The sequence below is a fragment of the Panthera onca genome, chromosome D1 (genome assembly GCF_046562875.1).
Source record: "Panthera onca isolate mPanOnc1 chromosome D1, mPanOnc1 haplotype 2, whole genome shotgun sequence".
Taxonomy (NCBI): Eukaryota; Metazoa; Chordata; class Mammalia; order Carnivora; family Felidae; genus Panthera; species Panthera onca.
This window is the reverse complement of record NC_138348.1, coordinates 93,476,796-93,498,310: the sequence shown is the minus strand read 5'-3', so window position 1 is coordinate 93,498,310 and position 21,515 is coordinate 93,476,796. Positions and strand designations below refer to the sequence as shown.

General features: G+C 46.8%; 1 long non-coding RNA gene across 1 annotated transcript; it reads right to left on the bottom strand.

The window, feature by feature from the left end:
• Window positions 1-5,615: 5,615 nt before the first annotated feature.
• Window positions 5,616-20,772, bottom strand: LOC144612902 (uncharacterized). The gene is made up of 3 exons (XR_013550052.2): window positions 19,367-20,772; window positions 15,970-16,051; window positions 5,616-6,060 (listed from the first exon to the last, which is right to left on the bottom strand). It is a non-coding gene; the product is annotated as an uncharacterized LOC144612902 (long non-coding RNA).
• Between the last annotated feature and the right edge of the window lie 743 nt (window positions 20,773-21,515).

The window sequence follows — 21,515 nt, the reverse complement described above, 5'->3', positions numbered from 1 at the left end:
CCCCTTCCCTGCAGGCTTTGCAGCACCTCGCCGGGGGCCGCCCCGGAGGAGAGAAGCGCCCAGGCGTGGGGACAGCTGGGGGCAGCGGCGGCGGCCAGGCTGCAGGGGAGGCCGGGCGGCCGCGCGCCCACTCGGGCGGCGGTGCCCTGGGCGCGGGGAGGCGCTCCGGGGCCGAGCTGCTGCCGGGGGAGCTCTAGGCGGCATAATGATCTGTTTCTGGTCAACCACACAGTTGTTAGCGGTGGTGTTTTTATTGCCGCGGTTTAGCGCGTGGCAGCGCCTTGCCTCCCCCCCGCTGTGCACGCCGGCTCCCCGGCTCCCGGGCCGTCCTCCGCGGACGCCGCGACCCCGGCCCGCAGGCGGGGCTCCCGCTTCCTCCTCCCCCACCCCCGGGTCCCCGTCCCCGGTCCCCGTCCCCGTCCCCGGCAGGCAGCGTGCAGCCCGGGAGGGGGCAGGCGTCAGGCTGAGGTACTAATTGTATTAATGAAAATGGCAAATACGCATCCTTTCCATCTGGCAGCACAAAAGCAGAGGCTGTTGGGAATGCAGTATTTGTCAGGTTTAGCGATGAAATTAATATCCCTCAATTACTGGAACCTCACTAATGAGATGAGTACACATCGCCCTTCCTAGCTGCAAGAGGAAGAACCTGCCGCTTAAAACCCCAAGTGCCTTTTATTCTGCAGGCATTTTCCATGTCTGAGGATTCAGGGTAGGGGAGCTTGAGAAGATGTTCTGATTGTCGGTGACGCACACCCTGACATTACAGGCTGGGGTTGCGTGTGTGGGAATGTCCATCTGGTGCCTGTGCTCTGGGGACTCCAGAGGGCGCTGGACAAGTCCCCAGACCTGCGTGAGGACATGGCCAAGGCCCCCACGCGCCCTGGGCCCACCCAATCACTTTGGCCATGCCACCTGCACAGCCTTCCAGGTCTACCGCAACAAATGGTTGTAGCCCACTTACGGCCAGATATTTCTGCAATTTCCGACATTTTTTTTTCTTCATGAAATTTGTATATAGCAAAAGCTGGGTTTGCTTTAGGCAGAGCATATGCTTCATATTTATTGGAATAAGTTTTCTAGTTCCTTAGCATTCTGTTCACTGATATTCCGTATGTTAAAAATATCTCCGCTTTTTCCCCTGATACTCAGTAGTAGGCAGCCACAGTTTTCCTCTATAGTTTTTCTGGGTAGAAACCAGAACCCGCTCTCCACAGCCCGGGGGAGTATTCGATACCTTAGGCGAGGATGACCTGATTTCCCACCCATTTCTTACTCTCCCCCGGGTTTCCCGGATACTGCTATCAGCCTGCTTCCAGGGATCGAAGACCCTTATTTTTAGAAAGGAAAAAGCTAAGGCCCCTCACTCAGGGATTCTGAATTCTGCAGGTCTATAGTGTGTCCTGTGTAGGAAGCATAAAGAAGAGGATGTGAACACTTCAATGAGTTGGGGACTCAAGGAGAATGCAAATAAGCAGCAGGTGCACTCCTCCCAGGAGGAATAGCCGGTAATCCCCTCGGGACTGTCACATGCTGAGCCCACAAGTATAACAGCCTCTGTGATTTCCCAGAGGTCCAACGGGGAGGCCATCTTCCCTGCTGAGTCCCCAAGAGACACAGGGAACTACTATTTCAGCAATGGGAAATTGATTTTTATGACAACTCCAGCAATAAGTGAATAAGCCAGAACTGTCCACACTTGAGAAACAGTTTTTGGAGTTAAAATGGTAAAATCAATATCCAAACTCATATGTGTGTGTATACATAATATACACATATATAATGTGTGTGTGTGTGTGTGTGTGTGTGTGTGTGTGTGTGAGAAAGAGAGAGAGAGAGAGAGAGAGAGAGAGAGAAACACAGAGGGAGACAGAGAGAGAGACAGAGAGAACGAGATGGTTGGGCTGGGCTGGGTGGAGAGAGAACAAATCACGCATTGGAGCAGATCTCAGTTGAATATGCCCCTCATTTGCTGGGAGAATGGATAGACAATGGAGGTGCCAAGGCCAAGGCTATTCATTTACTGGCCCCAAGAGATCTCCCCTCCCAGAGAGGATCTCCTCAGAGATCTCCTGGGAAGACCCTCTCCAACAAAACCCATTTATGTGAATGACTGCAGCCTGTGGCCTTGTCTGAGCCAGGAACCTTCCAGAGTTGTCCGGAGCTACGTGTCATGGCATCATAGACCCACTGGCAAATCAGGTGCCCAACCTGGACCCTGACCTATCTTCTCTGGGCCTAGCCTCAAAGAGATTCTGTAAGCAGACCAAACTTATAAACTCCTTATGTTTCAAATATTCTTTTGTAAGCTGATTATCTTTCATTTAAAATGCCTCTTCTGACATAAACAACACATTTGTTCATTCACTCAACACTTGTTTATTGAGCGGGTGCTATCCCAGGTACTGGGGACACAATGGTGAAAAACAGACATAGAAGTTACAATCTCAGATCAATCCATAAAAACCTATTTAATCAATAATAAAGACAAACTAATTTTTGTGTGTGGTAGAATTATATTCTGAGCTCCATCTTGGGCTACCTGGAAAATAGCATTCCTTGCCTTGGCAATCGCAGCTGAAATTCCCACCTGGTCCCTAAGCAACAGCAACCATAAGTAAGAAGTGCAGAAGCTAGTATCTGTTGCGTGCCTCCTGTATGTCTGGCTGTGCTAACACTTTACATACATCTATGGGATATGGCTTTATGAGGTAGACACAATTGCTCTCATTTTACAGATAAAGAATCCAATTCTCAAAAGCTAACTTTAGTTGCTTAAGGTCATAGAGTTAGCGACTAAGCTAGAGTTTGAGCTCAGGCTGCTGGCACCAAAGCCCATGTTCCTTCTTCGGTTCATCAACGGACTGCCTCAGTTTGGGCTTTGGGCCAGAGAGGTGGGGCAGCTTGGGAAGGTGAGGACAGAAGGCACCTCTTCAGGACTTTGACTGTGGTGGGGGGCAGGGGAGGGGGGCACAGGGCCACAGGGAAGTGAAGCGTGCAGATGTGTAGATTATTCCTATGTCAGTGGTTCTGAAATCAAGCTCTGAGCACACCAGCCACTTTCCCTGACATGGCTTGTGTCTGTGATGCACCCTGCTTACCCGCCCTGGAATCCTTAAGATTGACCATGTATTTAAGTTACCAAGACTCCACTGGAACGAAGAACGTTTTTCTTCCACTGTGTTTTCTGGGGGAGATGCTGCTGGAGACAGGCAGGAGGAAGCCAGAGCGTGAGTAATGAAAAGAGTTGCTTATGTAATAGGAAACCACACAGTCTAGGCCACATGGACCACTCTGGGAGTCAGGGAGCCAGGATTCCAGAGTTCTGTTCCAAGATCTGCCACACTTGGATCTGTCCCCTTGAGCAAATCGCCCACACCTCCCATTTTCCCCCATGTAACCTTGACAGAAGGATGATCTTCCTCCCATTTCCCACTGAGAGGCCGCCAGGGGAATGCCTATAGCACTGGAGCTGTGTGGCACTCTGAGTGACATCCTTTTGTCTCTAACTCCCAGCCAATGCCTCTCACCTTGGGGTGCTCACTTTTCCATGGTACTCCACAGGGGTTGTGTTCCCCACCACCCCCCCCCCCAGCCATTGGTCTCTCCAATGCCTTTAGACTTATTTGATGCACCTCAGACCTTTTTCCCCCAGGGCCCCAGTAAGGTTATCACGGCTTCTAATTATCTAGCTGTGTACAAAGGATTGCCAACAGCAGCTTTGACTTAAAATGGAAAGAGTCTTGGCCTGGCGAGCTGTTTCCTAGCACCACTTCTGCCACTAATTAGATCTGTCTTGGGAAAGTCACTTACCTCTCTGGAACTCGGTTTCTTCATTTTTAACAGAAGGGGACCGAGCCAGATGTCTCTAAGAGTTCTTTGCAGTTTCCTGATTTTGATCCCCTTGCCTAGGAACCGGATCCTCTTTTACAGGTATCCTCCACTTTCTGAAAGTTCGCCTTCCACCACTTTGCTTTTACCAAAGACATATCATAGCACCTGTTTTCGCTAACTGAAAGAAATCCAAAGGGGATTTTTGCTTTTATGACAAAAGGCCAAAAGCGAAAATAGTGTTGTGTGTTTGTTCCAAAGAGGCAGTGCACGCATCCATGCCCCCAAACAGTGAGAGTGACCCCACCAGAGCTTTGACGTGTGTCTGCGAGCAGCTAGCTTTATCTTGATTTATTTTGTGCACCCGTCAGCAAGATGTGTCCTAAGGTATCAGAAAGTCCTAAGAGAGGTTATTTTTGGGGTCTGCTACTGCTAAAAAATGTTCCGTATAAATTAACATGTAATTGCTTCTTTGCAATTTATACCATTTTGTACCATTTCGATTTAGGGATGGTTTCTTAGGAAAGCTCTACTTTTGGATAGCGGGGGAAACCTTACTTCCTTTTTTTTCATAACCTTAGGAATGACAAGACTCCGTGGCCTGATTGAAACAAACACACAGAAACAGGCACACAAATCCAGGCCCTTCCTCAGTCACGCACCTAGTTAGTCCTCTAGCGTCAGGCTCTGAGAAGCACCGGTTCCAACCACTGCCATGGTCTATCTCCCCTACCCTTGCACCTGCTCCCCAGCACCTCTGCTCCCATCCAGTTCCTGGAGAGTTTCTTCTGTGCAGCAGGTGCCCACCAGACAGCCACTCCATGACATTAGAGGACGAAGCTGTAAGAGGAGACTTGCCCCTTGCCCAGCCACCCGCATCCCAGCCTTGGGACAGCTCTGCTCTGCTCCACACGCCCTGCGTGGGTTGGCTCCTGTTGCTAGGAGAACCTGACCATTTGCATTTCCTGCTGTTTTTATTTTAGATTAGCAGCCGCACTGCTGCAGGAACACAGGGTATTTTAAGAAAGACAGAAAAGGGAAGGGTGAGGGGAGCACCTCGCATGGGACCTCCTTCCCAAAGGCGTCGAAAACACCCAGACGCCACCCATCCCAGACCCAGGCCCCATCCAGGCCTCTTTCTTGCGCTTCCCGGAACAGCACCGTCTCCCAGTGCTGACACCTTTACAAGCATTGTCAAGCTATCCGGGAGCAAAACAACAGTCTTCTTCTTCTATGCCTAAAAGATTAGGCCATGTAACTCAACCTAACACACACAGAGCACCAGTGTCCCCATCTTAGATGAAAACGCCTCTAGATTCTGGTTCAGTCAGTTAAACATCTGACTCTTGATTTCGGCTCAGGGCATGATCACACGGGCTCTGTGCCTGTAGTGCGGTGCCTGCTTGAGATTCTCTCTCTCCCTCTCTCTGTGCCCCTCCTCCACTTTCACATGCATGTGTTCTCTCTCTTTCAAAATAAATAAACATGAAAAAAATTTTAAGCCACTTCTAGATTCCTATAAGGATTTCCAACTCTGTCAAGACACCTCATCTCCAAAGATGGCTTATGTTTCCTCCTTTCCCTTGCCACTTCTCTCCAGGCCTGCCTTAAAGATGGAGGCTTGGCCTTTCCCTCAAGACCTCACAGAAATCAGTGTTACCTTCTCTTTTAGGGTTCCCAAACCCAATTCCAATGGGGCGGGGGGGGGGGGGGGGTGGAGATCTCACACACACACACACACACACACACACACACACACGCGCGCGCGCGCGCGCGCGCACGCGCGCACAATGCCAAGCAATTCTCAGATAGCCTGCTGGTGTCTAAGAATTCGACTCAATTCTGATGCTAACTACCCAGAGATAACATCAGATTCCACAGGTTAAGGGTTCAGTCCTACAAGACTGTCCCCCATCCCCCACTTAACTTAAGATAACAGTCACAAGCCCCAGGCTGTTACTTTTGCTTCTGGCCCACCAGCTACAGATTGGAGGCTCCAATGACCTCATCCCTAAGTTTGATTAATTTGCTAGAGCAGCTTACAGAACCCATGGAAACACTTACTTACATTTACCAGTTTATTACAGGATATGATAAAGGATGCAAATCAACAGCCGAATGAAGGATGCAGAGTGAGATCCTGAACAAAGGAGCTTTGTCCTCAAGGAGCTCAGGGCTCTGCTCGGTTGCATGTGGAAGCATTCTGGTTCCCCAAGCATGGAAGCTCACCTAAAAAGAACCAAAACATTGTCTTCTTGGGTTTTTATGGAGGCTTCATTACATAGTCATGATTGACTAAGTATTGCCTATTGGCCGATTCAACCTCCAGCCCCTCTCTACTCCCAGAGGTTAGAGGAGGGAGATGAAAGTTCCAAGCCTTTAATCACAGGTTGGTCCTCCTGGCAACCAGCCCCCGCCCTTAGGTGGGGTCCAAAAGTCACTTGCATTTATAACGAGACACCCGGTTCACCTCATGGCTCTGAAATGTTTTCAGAAACTGTGGATGAAGAACAAATACAGCTGATAAATACATTTTGGTGATGTGAATGACCAAAGATGTATCATATCTTATGTATCATATCTTATATGACATATATATATATCATATCTTGAAGATATATATATGTCATATAAGATATATAGCTTACAAATCATTGATTTATAAATGTAAATTGATTTATAAATCATATATGTGTGTATATATATACATATATACACACATATATATATGTGTGTATATACATATATATACATATATATATACATCTTATAAATCATTATATTGAACCTTCCCAGGTCCCCTTTTGTTCAATTAATCTCTCCCTCCCAGTTCTAAAAACACCTGCATCTTATCACCATGATTTGTTTCGGATCATTAATCTATTCTTCTGTCTTGCCCACAAGAGTGTTGAACTCCTAGAAGGCGGTGTCTTTGCAATTTTTGTTTTTCAATCCCCTTCTTACTTCTAGAATATTTGCTCACAATAGATGTTCATTAACACTTTTAAAATTTGTTCAGCCCCATCGGGCATGTATTGAGCCCTACCAGGACTTACACACCATAAGTAATCACAAAACATTCTCTATCATTTAGGAGCTCTTGTCCCCGTGGAGGAAGACAAGAAAACAGTTTTAAACAATGTGATGAATGTTGTAATAAAAGTATGTCCAGAATTGCAAGAAGTTTCCTGAGGCAGGGGTAAGGGTGGGGTGGAAAATGAGCAAGAAAAATCAGGAACGGTTTCATGGAGCTTACTCTTGAAGAGGGATGAACATCCACCATGGGATGGCCACTTCAATCAGGAAGAGCTCAGGTAAAGGTTCAAAGACCAAAAAAAAAAAAAAAAAAAAAAAAAAAAAAAAAAAAAAAAAAGACTGAATTGAATACACAACCCAGGTGCTTGACAAGTGGGATCTCAGGCTGGAATCCACCTCTGACACTCACTCGGCTGATCCATCCCTGATTAGCATCTTTCCTCAAGAAGTCACAATGTCCTCCCTCTCCTCAGCCACCTATTCCAGGCTGTGGGGAGCAAAACGCTGCCAGAAAGAAGATAATTATGAGACACCAAACAAAGCTGTTCCTAAACACATACCACAAAGCCCCCTGTGGAGCCACATTCCTCAGTGGGTGCTGGCTTGAACAAGCGCCCATTTAGTTAGCCTCCTTTCAACTAGCCATCTTTGTCAGAGGCTCACGCTACCAATCTCCCTTGGTAGGACCAGCCTCTGAAGACCAACTGTCAACTCACGAGGGGATGAGAGGACTCTGTGTGAACAAAGCAGGCACCCAGACGCTCAGCCTCTTTAGGCAGCTCTGTCTGGGCAGTGGGCATGCAACCTTTGCACAGATGGCAAAATCTCCTCCGCCAAATCCGCGATTCTTGACCTTTAGTGAGACAGAGACTGCAGCAGAAATTCCTACTTGTGTGCCATCCTCTCCTTTTCCTTATTAACAGAAACACTGACTTTATATGAAGTCAGCCGAAAGGCCCTACTTCGCAGCCTCTCCTGCAGGTGGGTATGGACAGTCAGATGGAGGTGAATAGCTTCCTAACAGGGGGACAGAAAAAGGGAGTGGATCTTTTAGCCCCCCTCTGCCCACCCCCTCCTCTCTTCCACTTCCTGCCCAGAAGATAGATGTTCATCTAAGTCTATCTAGTAGCCATCTTGGGCTATGAGGTGACCTCAAAGGTGGGTACCACATGCTGAGGATGATTCTACAGCTCTGACAGAAATTCACTACTGTCCCCAAAAAGCTGTTTGTGTGTGTACACACAGTTTTGCAAACGATTTCCAGGGTTTGGGGAGCCTTGACGCCAATGCATTGGACCCCAGGTTAAAAGAACCTTGCTTTAGACATGTGGGGAGAGCCCGCTCTACCGCGGCTGCTTAGATTATTCCCATTCCAGTGGGGGGAACCTAGGATTGTGTTGTGACCATGTCCTCTAATAACCTGACAAGCCGTCTACTTCCCTCTCCAATTCCAGCACCAGTACCTCCCCTGCCTCATTCCTCTTAGGGGTTTTAACGCAGGGCCACCCATCTCTCCCTACCTCCCCTTCTTCCGCCTCCCCACCTATTCTCCCTGGGCTGCCAATCCCACTCCAAAGTCACTTTATACCAGGAAGGAAATTAGCATTTGTGTTGGGACAAAAAGTGACACTGCTCAGCTCTCCTTGTCATTCTGCTCTTAATTAATATTTAACCTCAGAGATTGTGTAGCAGACGGAAGTGGCTGACGGGAGAACACAGCCAGAGCCCGTTCTCCTCGACACTGCCTCCCCTACTCCCAGCTTCCCTCCCTGTGCCTCGGGGCCCAGAGGGCCCAAGGGAAAGTGACGAGGAGTGGTACTGGACACCCCTGAGTCCCTCGATTGTACTTTATGGATGTGCTCTCTCGGATCTCTTGTGTAAACAACTCTTCTGCAACAAAATGGGAGCTGCTGCAACTCAGAACTGACTCCCAGTGCCCAGAGCTAGACCCAGGGCCTAGCCTGCCCAAAAGGACTAAGAGACAGGCAAGGGGGAAAGAAAAGCAATGCAAATGTGCCCCTCAACAGATTCCATTTAATGCACTATTTTTAGTTGCCTTCAATCCCTCGGGGTTGTCAGGGCGGTTGCAGCCCCCCTCCCCCGGGGAGAGGAAATGACAGGCATTATTACCCAGCCCAGAACACTGGTGCAGTGCGTGGTGGGGGGGGGGGGGGGGGGCGGGGAGGTGCTGCCTTGCCAGCTCCAAAATTGGGGAGCTTAACTTCCAACGGGAAATTGAGGACACCAGGAAAGATCAGGCCACACACAGGAGGCCCACAGGACCCCCTCCTCTGTCCCCAGCCAGCATGCCAGACCATCCCCAAATACACGTCCACTGGGCCCAGACCAGGAGTGTGGGAGTCTCCTCAGTCCCCAAGTGTCTCGAAAACTAGGTTATACAACATCCCTCACTGCCAAGTTCTTTCTTCTCTCTAATCTTAGCCCTGCCTTCGGTCTAAGCCCATTTCCCCTTGCTCTGAATGCAGAGGCAAAGAAGGACAGCTGGTCACCATCCCCCAGCAAGGGAGCCCTTCTTTGTCTTGAAGAAAACGATTCCATTTCCTCTGGGCCTTCTGTTCTCCCACCTGAGTCATAACCTTGCCACACACGTCATGTTTTTTTAGCTGATCTCCTTGTTACTCTTCTAACCCTGCTCCGATTATATCTCCAGCTTCCTCCCTGGCCCGTGATCAGACACTGGACCCTCGCCAGGGAGCCCCTGAAGATCAATTTACCGCATACTGTCTCAGAGAAGTTTGCTAAATTGACTTTGTTATCTTCCCTCTCCATAAGACTAAACTCTGTTACAGATTTCATCCTCTGCTTCTGGAACCTCCCTCACCCTCCTCTGCACCCAGCTAAGTGCAAAGCTTATAAGAAGCAGCACATACATTTTCATTGCATTTAGGTTTAAATGAGATGCACATATAACATTTTTCGGCAAAGTAGTTATCGTTTACTTTGTAAATTATACAGTGGCATCTAAGTGGTAGCTCTTACTATTGCTGTGCATGCCAGACCCCTGGAGAGTGCTTGTTTTTTTAACCGGAGCATTGCAAACCACAGCATTATATTATATTCATTCAACCAATAAACACTGATCGAATTTCTACTGCATTTCAGGCACTATGCTAGATCCTGAGACATCAGAATCAAAGACCCAAGTTCTGATTCTATGGGCATTCACAGCCTTTGAGGAAGATAAGATGTAAACAATTACTGAGTAGTGTGGTAACTGCTGATAAAGCACACACACGTCCCAGGGGATATACAGAAGGAAGGACTGATCACAACTCTTTACTCTCTATGATTCCACCTTGCTGGGCATTGGTGTGACCATGCATATGACTGCCAGCATCCCGTCCAAGGGTTGGCCCGGTCTCTGTTGTCCAGAAGTATTTGTAGCTATGTGAGCACATACCCAAGAAGGGCAGTGCAGAACCGTTCCACAGAATTTGGTATAAGGACGCATAGAGAGAGATGGTCTCTCTTTTGTAGTTTGGGGTCGTGTCTGCAGCCTTCTCATCAATCCGAGGGTAAATCTAACCCAGAGAGACTCTGAGGGAAGCACTGCTGAGAAATGGAAAGGAAAACAGAGTTCTGTAACACCATTCTAAGCCCCTGAGTCCAGCCATGCCAACTCAATCAAGTGACCCCCTAAATCCTTGTTTTTGTTTCAGCTAGCAACTCCAGAGGAAGTAAAAGCCTGGAAAGAGCCTGCAGTACCAAGAGATGGGGGTTCCTGGGGGGTGGTTGAAGGGTAGAAGGCGGCTTCCATGTGTGCAAACTTAGGGTAATTTGTCTTCTTTCTTTCTCTCTCTCTTTCTTTCTTTCTTTCTTTCTTTCTTTCTTTCTTTCTTTTTTGTATTTTTATTTAATTTATTTCTTTTTAATTTACATCCAAGTTAGTTAGCATATAGTGCAACAATGATTTCAGGAGTAGATTCCTTAATGCCCCTTACCCATTTAGCCCATCCCCCCTCCCACAACCCCTCCAGGAACCCTCTATTTGTTCTCCATGTTTAAGAGTCTCTTATGTTTTGTCCCCCTCCCTGTTTTTATATTATTTTTGCTTCCCTTCCCTTATGTTCATCTGTTTTGTATCTTAAAGTCCTCATATGCATGAAGTCATATGATATTTGTCTGGGTAATTTGTTTTAATGGCTCCATGACTCTAAGATATACAGATTGAGGAGAAACTCAACTAGGGAGGAGAGGTGGTCAGGTGATGGAATCTCTTTGGAGATAAACAGACTCGAGTGGAATCGCAGCTCTGTTGCCTACCCGCCGTGTGACCTTGTTCAAGGTACTTAACCTCTCTGTTTCCCCACATATTCCTTGTCTATAAAACATGGATAATAGTAATTGCTTCACTGGACTATTATGAGCATTTCCTGACTTAATGGACTGAAATAGACCTACGGTATTCGGTCAGCCTGGTCGGGAACAACTCACTTTTGTGGAACGGCTCTTCCCCACTCTGACCGAACTTCTGGAGGGCACCGCCAATCATATAATCCAGCTGGCCACATGGCTGTGCCACAGGCTGGGTCAATTACAGCACTTCATTCTCCTAGCCATAGGGATTGGCGTGGGGATGGGCATGACACTGAGGTATGATCGAATCAGAGGCCTCTCCTGGGAACTTTTTAATTATTATTAACAAAGTTGGGATTGAGGAATGATATTTCCTCTTTGGTTTCAAGGCTATAATGGTTTAAGTTCAAAGCTGCCTGCAGCCATAGTTCCAGCCATGTGAGGATGGCAGCATTATGCAGAAAGAAACAAAGACAAGAAATTAAAAGGGAAGAGGGTGCTATTAATATTTTATATTCCTGGATTTGGTTGTTCCTGAAGCTCCACCTGTGTCCTTGCAGTGAACTGATGCTTTTGTTCATGTAAATTGGGTTTCTATCCCTTACAACCAAGAGGATCTTGATTAATACAGCATGTGATGTCCTTCGTATGAAGCAGATGGCACATAATAAACACTCAAAATAAATATTTGGCACAGAAAGTGCTTCAAGGAAAATGGTTTGAGACCTTCCAGACTTATGAAATCTTTAATTTAAGGTCAATTCAGGAGTCCTGGCATGTATATACTGGTATACAATAATAATAAGTGCCCTTCCAGTATCCCAGAGGCTTCTGCTGATAGGTACAAAGCATTCCATTGTAGTGGTTAAAAGTCATGCCCATTTTAAAAGAGGCAACCTTCGTTAGCCAAAGGACTGATAGAGAATCTTCGTCCTAGGGATAGCTAATTAACCCTTCAGAATATCAGCCCGATGAGACAGGCAACTTCATGTGGACTACCAGCACCGTCTGCAGGAATGATGGAGGAGAGGAGCGTGTCCTGAAAAGAGCTGTGAAGTCTGTACAAACAGAGATTCTGGACGAATATCTACTCTTCTTTGAATCTATCTCTTTCCAGAGATAACCTTGGAGCGTTTTATTTTTACTGAAAGAAGTGGGAACTTGCTTCATTGGGGGGGTCTGATATGGTGGATCCCAATTCCCTTGAATAAATTTTTTAAAGTTTATTTATTTATTTTGAGAGAGAGGGTGATAGCATGAGCAGGGGAGGGGCAGGGAGAGAGGAGAGAGAATCCCAAGCAGGCTCCGCAATGCCAGCGTGAAGCCCAATGTGGGGCTCAAACCCACGAACTATGAGATCATGACCTGAGCCAAAGTCAGACGCTTTGAGCCACCCAGGCGCCCCTATCTTGAATAAGTTTATATGTTAATGACTTGTCCTTACCAAACTAAACCAGTGGTCTATTGGGTGGATGAAGATCAGCCTGTCTCCACCATTTATAAGGAATTAAGGATCTATCACCTATAACTTTTTAAAAACCAATATAGATCAGACATCCGGCTAGAGACAAAATGCCCAAACCCGTCCAGTCCTCATCTATCTCTGGATTCTTGTCTCTGTCCTAAAGGAATTTTCCTTAATTGTCAGTAATTCTAATTATAGCCAACCCACGCACCATTCATGGGACCACTGGGAGAGGGTGATGTGATAGCAATGTCAACAAGCCAGGGACAAAGTCTTCGAGCGTGACTACAGGAACTATAAATGGTCACTTAGAATCCTACAATGGTTCCTTTAATTAAGCAGAGGCGATCTAGGGCAACCAATTAGGAAGTCAAGCTGTACAGGATCCCATACACTTGTGTCTGAATTACTAGCTATTTTAACTTAGAATTTTCAGGTCTGTCATCAAAGAATCCCTGGAAATAACTTGCACATGCAGTCCCTGTCTTGTCAGTGATAGGCGTCTTGATCTGCACCTGAACCTTTCTTGTATTATTATGTCATCTTAGGGGTTCATTTGTGTAAACCTTATAGAAAGTTTGAATGATGACGGCTTAAATATAAAGGAGGGTCTTTTTTTACTTCGTGATTTCAGTATTTGACTTGCTGCATGGTGGAAAGATAGTGGATGTAGCTCCAGACTTCAGGTCTGTATTTAAGGCAGAAAGAAGGGGGCTGGTGGTGCCAGCTGCCTCTGCCTCCTCCTCTCGGGAAAGCAAAAGCTTTCCCAGAGGATTTCTCAGCAGAAATTTGCTTATATCTTATTGGCCATATCTGGGTCTTGTGACCAGCCCTAGCTGTCATAAAAGCTGAAGTGGGAACAGACTTAGACTGATTATGGCACCATGTCAGGTCCGGACCCATGACTGCTCGCAACAAAATCGCAGTTCTGTTAGCAAGCAAGAAGCGGAAATGCGTAGATATTGGCTAGGAAGCCAATAGTATCTGCCATGATGGTTTTCGTAAGATCTATACACATCCTCACATAGTTTCCCAAATGTGGAACTTTCCTGCTGTTATGATCTGACATATGTTTAGCAAATCATAACATAGCATAGCTCCATGACGCTGTTCCCAGTAGAACAACAAACGTTCTTTTTTAAGGACCAGGCTTTATACTCTTTTGCTTCTGAGGAATATCTACGACATAGGATTGTGTCTACAGTATAGACCTTTGACTCTGCCTTCTGCATATATGTGAACACTGAATACAGACAGAAAGACTACTTAAATACCTTAAGGCTTCAAGGTCAAAAGGACAGGGTAGTTTTACCTGGCATGCCTTCTATCTAAACAGCAGGAACATTTCCACTAACAAACACCCCAGTCCCAAAACAGCTCATGTTCCAGCACTCTCCACTCACCCCACTCCAACACACAATCCCACGGCAGGCAAAGCAAAAATAACAGAAGTATATCAACCCCAAATAACTACCAGTGCTTACCTCGTTAAACTCAAATGCTCCATCCAAATTACAGAATAACAAAAGCTTGTAGTTAATAATCCCTTACTTTCAGTGCTTCCATATGACCAAAAAAGAAAAAAATTCAAACAAAACAAACATCACTTTCCAAGGTTAGAGGCACCATTAAGCTGGGTAGAACTACTCCCCCCCCCCCCCCCCCGCCATTTTTACATAGGGAAAGATATTTGAATTAATTACCATATTCCTGTGTCATCCAGTTCCAGGGGTGTGTGATGTGTCTTTCATTTTGGGTGGTACCTTTAAGGAAGCTTTCTCTTGCAGGTAGATGGCCTGCCACCCCGGCTTTACAATGGCTGAATTCCAGTATCTGTTCCCCCATATCCTGGCCATATTGGATGACAGTCTGCTAGGGCAATTCTGTCAATTCTCCTTCTTTTTGAAGTTTAGAGTAAGACACCTTTCCATACCAACATATACTGTTCTCACAGAAGTTCATATGGAAATGCAGTAGAAGATGATTGTTGGTAACACCATCTCAAGCCATATGCCTCATCTGTATTGGCTTAAAGAAAGTGATAGGTGGTAAGCCCTTAATTCCTTATAAATGACAGTGGCAGACTGGTTTTCATCTACTGACCAGGCCACTGGTTTGGCCTGGTAGGCAGAAAATATTAATACATAAACTTGTTCAAGGCAATTGGAATCAATCATGGTCAGACCACCCAATTAAACTTCCTCCTCTAAAAAATACAAAACAAAACAAAACTCTCCAAGGTTAGCAATGGGAAAAGAATCTCAAAATGGAACAGGGGAGCAAGACCACAAAGCTGGACTCTGACCCCTGAGAGCCACCTTCCTTGTAACATGCCTCACTAATGGCTGTTGCCACCAAGTTGGCTGTTCCACCATGGGCTCTCTGGTCTGAGACTGAGTATATAACTCTTCCTTAAATGCCCCCCTTTCATAACTAAGACAAAGTTGAAATGCTTAACCCAGATGAAAGAAATAATAAGACAGAAATAGAAACATTAAACTCAATAAACTGCTTTATAGGCATGGCTCCTTCCCAAGATCTTAGGTCCCTGTCATGCTTCATCTGCCATGCTGTTCCCAGAAACGGTCCACTTCTGCATGGACTTCCAAGGAACACATGGGTCTGTGTCTCAGCTTCTCAGAATGGCAGGCCTAAGACTGAATCTCAGAGAGATGAAGAGTTGACTCTGTATATAAGGCCCACCTACTAAGTTCTTGCTGAAGACATACCTGGCCTCTAACAGAATCTCACTGCAAATTAGATCATACATGATCACAGATACATGCACTTTTTTTTTTACCTCTTGTTTCCTTTTGAAGTATTATTCATTCACCCTCTTATTCATTCAATCATTCAAAAAATATTTACTGAGTCCACTATGTCCCAGACATTGTGCTAAGACTACAGGGATAAAGAAAACAGCTCTTAATCTCTTTCCTTATGGAGCTTCCAGGCTAAGGAACATATGCTTTAAAAATAGGCATTAAAGTGTTAGTATGTTTCAAGGACACACACTTAAATATTTATGAATGAAATGATGATGGGGGAATCATAAAGAAAATAGGTTAAATGAGTTTGGTGATGAGATGAGAATTGTTGAACGTAGGTAACGGGTACAGTGGGGTTCAATATATATTACTTGACTTTTGCAAGAGTTTAAATTTTCTAAAATAAGACAAAAGGTTAAAAAAAAAAAAAAAAAGACTGCGTTGGTAGATGCTGAATGAATGAGAGCCATGGCCAGTGGATCCAAATCCACTACTCCGAGCTCTCAGATTAGACAGTGTCAACGCGAAGAATTGTGAGGCTGGGATACTGACCGCATACACAGACTCCAAGAGATGCTCATTCTCGACGACAGTAAGAGGGTCTCCATCTCCTGGATAAGAGTTTCTTTCTGCCCTGAGGTAGACAATGACAGGGAGAATGACCTGAACCTCACTTGACTCATTCCTGGTAGAACCAAGAATTTCTTTTAGCTGAATGTCTGGCTGAACTACACCAGAAAGGGTCTTTAAGTGGACTAAAGAAGAAGTCAGAATTATGCCTCATGTGAGTCTTTCTTTTTAATGTTTGTTTGTTTGTTTGTTTGTTTGTTTGTTTTGAGAGAGAGAGAAAGAGAGAGAAAAACAGAGCATGAGAAGGGGAGGGGCAGAAAGAGAGGGAGACACAGAATCTGAAGTAGGCTCCAGGGTCTGAGCTGTCAGTACAGAGCCTGGTGCAGGGGCTGGAACCCACAAACCCTGAGATCATGACCTGAGCTGAAGTCGGACGCTTAACTGACTCAGCCACCCAAGTGCCCCCATGTAAGCCTTTTTATAAAAATTAATTAAAACAGGCATTTGTCTGGACCAAAATTGAGATGGTTATTAGGCTTGTGCTAGAGTTTGGCGTCAAAATATTATCAAGATCGTTGTTCCCTTGTTATAAGAATGATTGTGTAGGTCCCATGTTTACAGATGGGATGTGGCAGCCCAGAAGGTACAACACATTGCTCAGCCATCACTAGCTGTTATTCATAAGGAAAGGTGGGGAAGCAAACTGAGGAAAGGGAAGCGAAGGGGAATAAAACCAGTAGATGTTTAGGGCAATGCAGGAACGGGGAGTAAACTACATCCAGGACTTTGAACTACATAGGCCCAGAGAACAAGGGGGACAGGGGTGGGGTAGGCAGGAGACAGATTCGTACCACACCAGTAGAAGCAAAGGGCAAGCATGTGTGCAAGCACCAGGAACAGCAGGGCTGCAGAGGGGGCACAAGCACACATTTGGTGTGCACCTGCCGGTCCTGGAGTGCTTCGATATGTTGCCATAGATAAAATCAGGGCACCAAACTTCAGACATAAAACCTTGTGTGGGGGGAAAGTTATTGCAATTGCTGTCCTCAGGGCCTTTCTGGACTGGGGTAGCAGAAGCACAGTGACACTAAATGCAGTGCAAGTCTCACAACATCTTCTCCTGCCTAAGATGTCCTTCTGCCCATTTCCAGCCTCCTCTTCCAGGAAGCCTTCCTGGATCATTCAAATTCTCAATCATTTCTCCCATAACACTTACCATCTGCATCATTCATTTGGCATCCATCATTTATTACTTTAGGAGATATAAATATACCTCATACACACACATACACACACACATAAACACACATCTATAGCTATACATCTATACACGTATACCTGCACACATATACATAATGTACTTTTATCATCAGGTTATAAAATCCAAGAGAGAAGAGACTATATCTGATCTGCTAACCACTATAATCCAGTCCATGTAGCCCAGTACGAGGGCCGGATATTAGAGCAGTTCAGAGGTGAAAACACAGAATTCAAAGTTAGAACTCCTACCTTTTAGTCCTGGTTCTGCAATTCACCAGAGGTCTCATTCTGGACAAGTCATTTAACCTTTCTAGGCCTTACTTTGTCCTCAGGAAAAGAGATTAAAAATACTAATACCTCTTCACACAGTTCTCAGGAGCAGCAAATTAAATCGTGAATTTGGAAGCACTTTGTAAAGCACTATCCAGATTTAGGATAATGTTATTATTCTGCTCTGAGTTTTGATCTAGATTCTTCCATTTAATGGCGATATAACCTTGGGTAAGTTCTTCAATACCTTTGCTTCTTCATCTATAAATTGGAAATACAATGACTAAGTTGTAGGATTGTTATAAGAATTAAATGAAACCACATATATAACGTGGCTAGCACGGCACATGACATCTAGGCTCACAAGTGTTGGATCCTTCCCCATCTTTCCAAGTATATTAGACCTTCTGTGTTGTGCCCCTAATAGTGCCCTGCACACAACAGAAGTCCAAGGAGTATTTCCTCTTCTTGATAAAGCTGCTAATGATAATGGTGCCGCTGATGGTTGATAACGACTATTGGTGAAGACCACTTAATGATCAGCTAATGACCAGCAAAGCTGATTTGAATGCACCTTGAGCCATGTACTCCCCCCCGACCTCTCCTTTAGGACATGTGGGGTGAAGGTGGGAGGAGGCCTCCAGTCTGGCAGAGGCCCCTTTAAAAATGTACCCGGGCTCCTCCTCTGCCAACCAAGTTGCTAAAAATACTACTACAGCAAAAGCTGAAATATTTGCAGAGAAAACTGAATTTCCTGCTACCCCCACCCCCTCCATTCAAATGGGTGAAATCCTGACCTAAGAAGCCCCCAGATCATCTCCACTGAAGGCACAGGCCTCCTACTTTCCACCCCCATCTTACCATGGAGTCCCTCTGTGGGCTTAAGCTGGGATATGATGTTCAGAAAGTGCCCACTCCAAGGAAGGGAAGCCACAAGTATTGGCAAATAGCTTGCCATGTGTCTTGGCTTTTCTCTCTGCTTATGAGGACCAAGTCTCTCCAAATCCCCCACCATCTGTCCCCAGATGGATCTGTATTGGACCCCGGAAGCTTCCCACTAATCCATCTCTTTTCTTTTGTCTAAAATCTCTTCCTTTGCTGGTCTCGGCTTCTATTTCGTGCCCCCCCCCCTCCATGCTCCCTGTTAGAAACAGCCCACCTCACCCCCATGCCCCAGCTCCCTCTCTAACCTGGCCCTCCGGAGCTCATCTCATTTCCAGACCTGCAGTCCCTCTCCTTCGAGAGCTGTGGGGGCCGCCGAAAATAGAGAAGAGTTTATGAAATTCGAAGAGTCCAGGAGGACAGACAGGGCCCATATCCAGCTGGTAAATAGGTGGCACCCCAAAAGATGACCTTGGCACCCAGGTCCTAAGCCCAGGAAGGCACTAGGGTCTTCCGGCACTGCTCCGCCAAGCTCTCAAGCTTTGCAGAGTGAGGCAGCCTGCTCCTCAAAGCAGCCGGACCCAGGCCTTCCACACATCTCTTGTCCCTTCTCTGAGCTCATCTATTCGAAAGAAAAGCGGAGGCTCAGAGTTCCAGCCAGCCCGTCTTGCTGACAAACTCTGGCCACCTAGTCCAAAAGAGGAACCCCTTACCAAAAAGAATCATGTGCCCTCGATGCATGATAGTGAAGGGGTCCACTTCTGTGCATATCTTTGGATGGCAGTGGGTGGCAATGTGCCCACAGCATGTATCTCTGTGGATGTGTGAACAGTGTGTGTTTCTGTGCCTCTCGGTCGGGGTGTGTGTCATTTAAATGAGGCTGTACGGGGTGCTGCTCCTGCCTCGGGATTATTTGAGTCTGTCTTTGATTCCCGTCCTTGCCTTTCTCTGTCTACCTTTTCCTTACCTCAGAGATTGCCCATCCCCCAGGGCAAGCACAGTGGCCAGTTCCGCGTAGGCGCCTCAAGTGGGCTGTTGATGAAATGCTTGTTTTGCGGATGGAACTGACAGTTGCCATTTCTGCTCTTCCACCGCCGCCGGTGTTCAGAGACGCCCTCACCCCACACAAGGGCGTCTTAGGAAGAGGGAAGGGCTGGGCTGCCTGTGTGGGAGTTCAGGGGGGGCATGTTGTAAAGATACTCCTCCCCCCCCCTCCAGCTCTGACCAGCAGGAAGAAGGGCCCAGAGGCAGCGCAGCCTGCAGAGGGATGTTGCCTAGCAACTTGGGAGACTTTACTGCAAACTCGCTAAATCCCGAATTCCTCGGCTCTAATTTGGGAAGAGAAAAGCACAGAGTCCAGGCCTGATACCCATTCTATCCCCAATTTCCTCCTTCCCTTTCCCCTCTGGATTCTGAATTTGAAGTTCAACAAGAGCTGGCACAAACCAAGGCCCCAGATGTGCCCATGATTTAGGCAAGGGGCAGAGTTCCAGGACATCCTGCCATTTGGTGGAGGTGGGGGGGGGGGGGCGGGGGGGAATCGAGGATGTGCCAGAGACAGATTGGGGAACAGATTTTCAGTTACAAGGGTGGGTGGGTCCCAAACATGCTGGGAGAGACACCCCTATGCCCCAAGCCCTGGAATCCCGGCCAGCTTCCAGCTCGGTTTGGGAGCCTAAGCTGACTAACCCCATTCCCATCATGAGTGGCCACCAGAATTTCCCTCCCACTCATTTTCCCTTTGGCAAACAGAGCCTGTAGCCCAAATATTCAGGTAGGAAGGAAAGCGTGCAACAGCTATGCTATGACTGGCCAGTGGCTGTGGATTCACTGCAGTGCTGTTTTAAGATCCCCTCTCCCAACCAGAACCACAGGGCATTTTCCCCTCCTTGCCCGCTTCAGTTATTGAGCCTGAGCAACAGCCATCCTTTCTTTCCTTCCCTCCTCTGGGAGCTTAGCTGAGAAAGACTTTCTTTCTACTTTCCTCCGAGATGGCCCACTCTATCCATTTAACAAGCCACACTGCCAGCTCCAGTACCCTGACTGGCTAGGGGACACTGGCCACCACAATCCAGTCAGGCTGCTGCTCCACAATTCTCCTCCCCTATCTCCTTTTCCCAGCCTCTCACAAAAGCCCACATCCTTCCTCCGCCACGGACCCCAAAAGACAACGATTTTTTTTATATTTCCCAATACTAGGGTTTAGGGTATTTTTCTTCCTCCCAGGCAAGGTGAGAATGGCATTTTTGTTTTATTCTGAAGCAAGATACCAAGAGGTTAGGGAGATTCTAGTATGGGAAGGGAAGGATGTTTCTCTGAAGCCAGTATCTATGCATAAATATATACATTAGATAGATGATGGATGATTGATAGGTGATAGATAGATAGATAGATAGATAGATAGATAGATAAGGATGTAATGCAACATCTCGGATAGGGTGACTACCCCTGTGTCATACGTCTGCATGCACACGTCTGCATTTATCTGCACAGCGTGTGTGTACAAGTTCTGTGCAATTATTTTTGTAGGTTGTGTCTGTAGAATCTGTTGAAGAAGTGCACATTTTAGTGAGCCCGGGCAGTATCATATATGCAGATGTGGGGCTTGTGAGCTTTTGTGTTTATGTGTGCTCATCCCCAGGTTATGTATCAACAGCTTTCTTGATTCCCTAGCAGAGTGATGATGGGACTTTTTAAACGCACGTCTTAGGGGGCTTTTTTATGAGGACTGGCGGGGGTGAGGGGAGGAGGAGTTAGAGCGAGCCATATTTGGGACTCTAGCTAAGTTGTGCAAGTGTGGGGAGGTGGGTGAGAGGTGCGTGGTTTTCTACATATGGGTGGGAGAGGTGTTGTGCCCAGATGTGAGTGTATTTGTGCCCGGGTAGCCGGGGGCCTCCTTCTGCCCGCGGCGGCATACATCTGCCTGGCAGTCTGCCGCCTCAGCAAACAAGGGGGTTGAGCTTGAGAAGCTAGGGTGTGTAGGAGGAATGGATGGAAGTGTGTAGGCGGAGGGGTTGGGGCTGGAGGGGGAGGGAGGCGGAGGGAGCAGAGAGGGGGCGTGGTCCTCCCTGCAATATCCCCGCCCGCCCTGCCCAAGGCTTATCCTGATTGGCTTC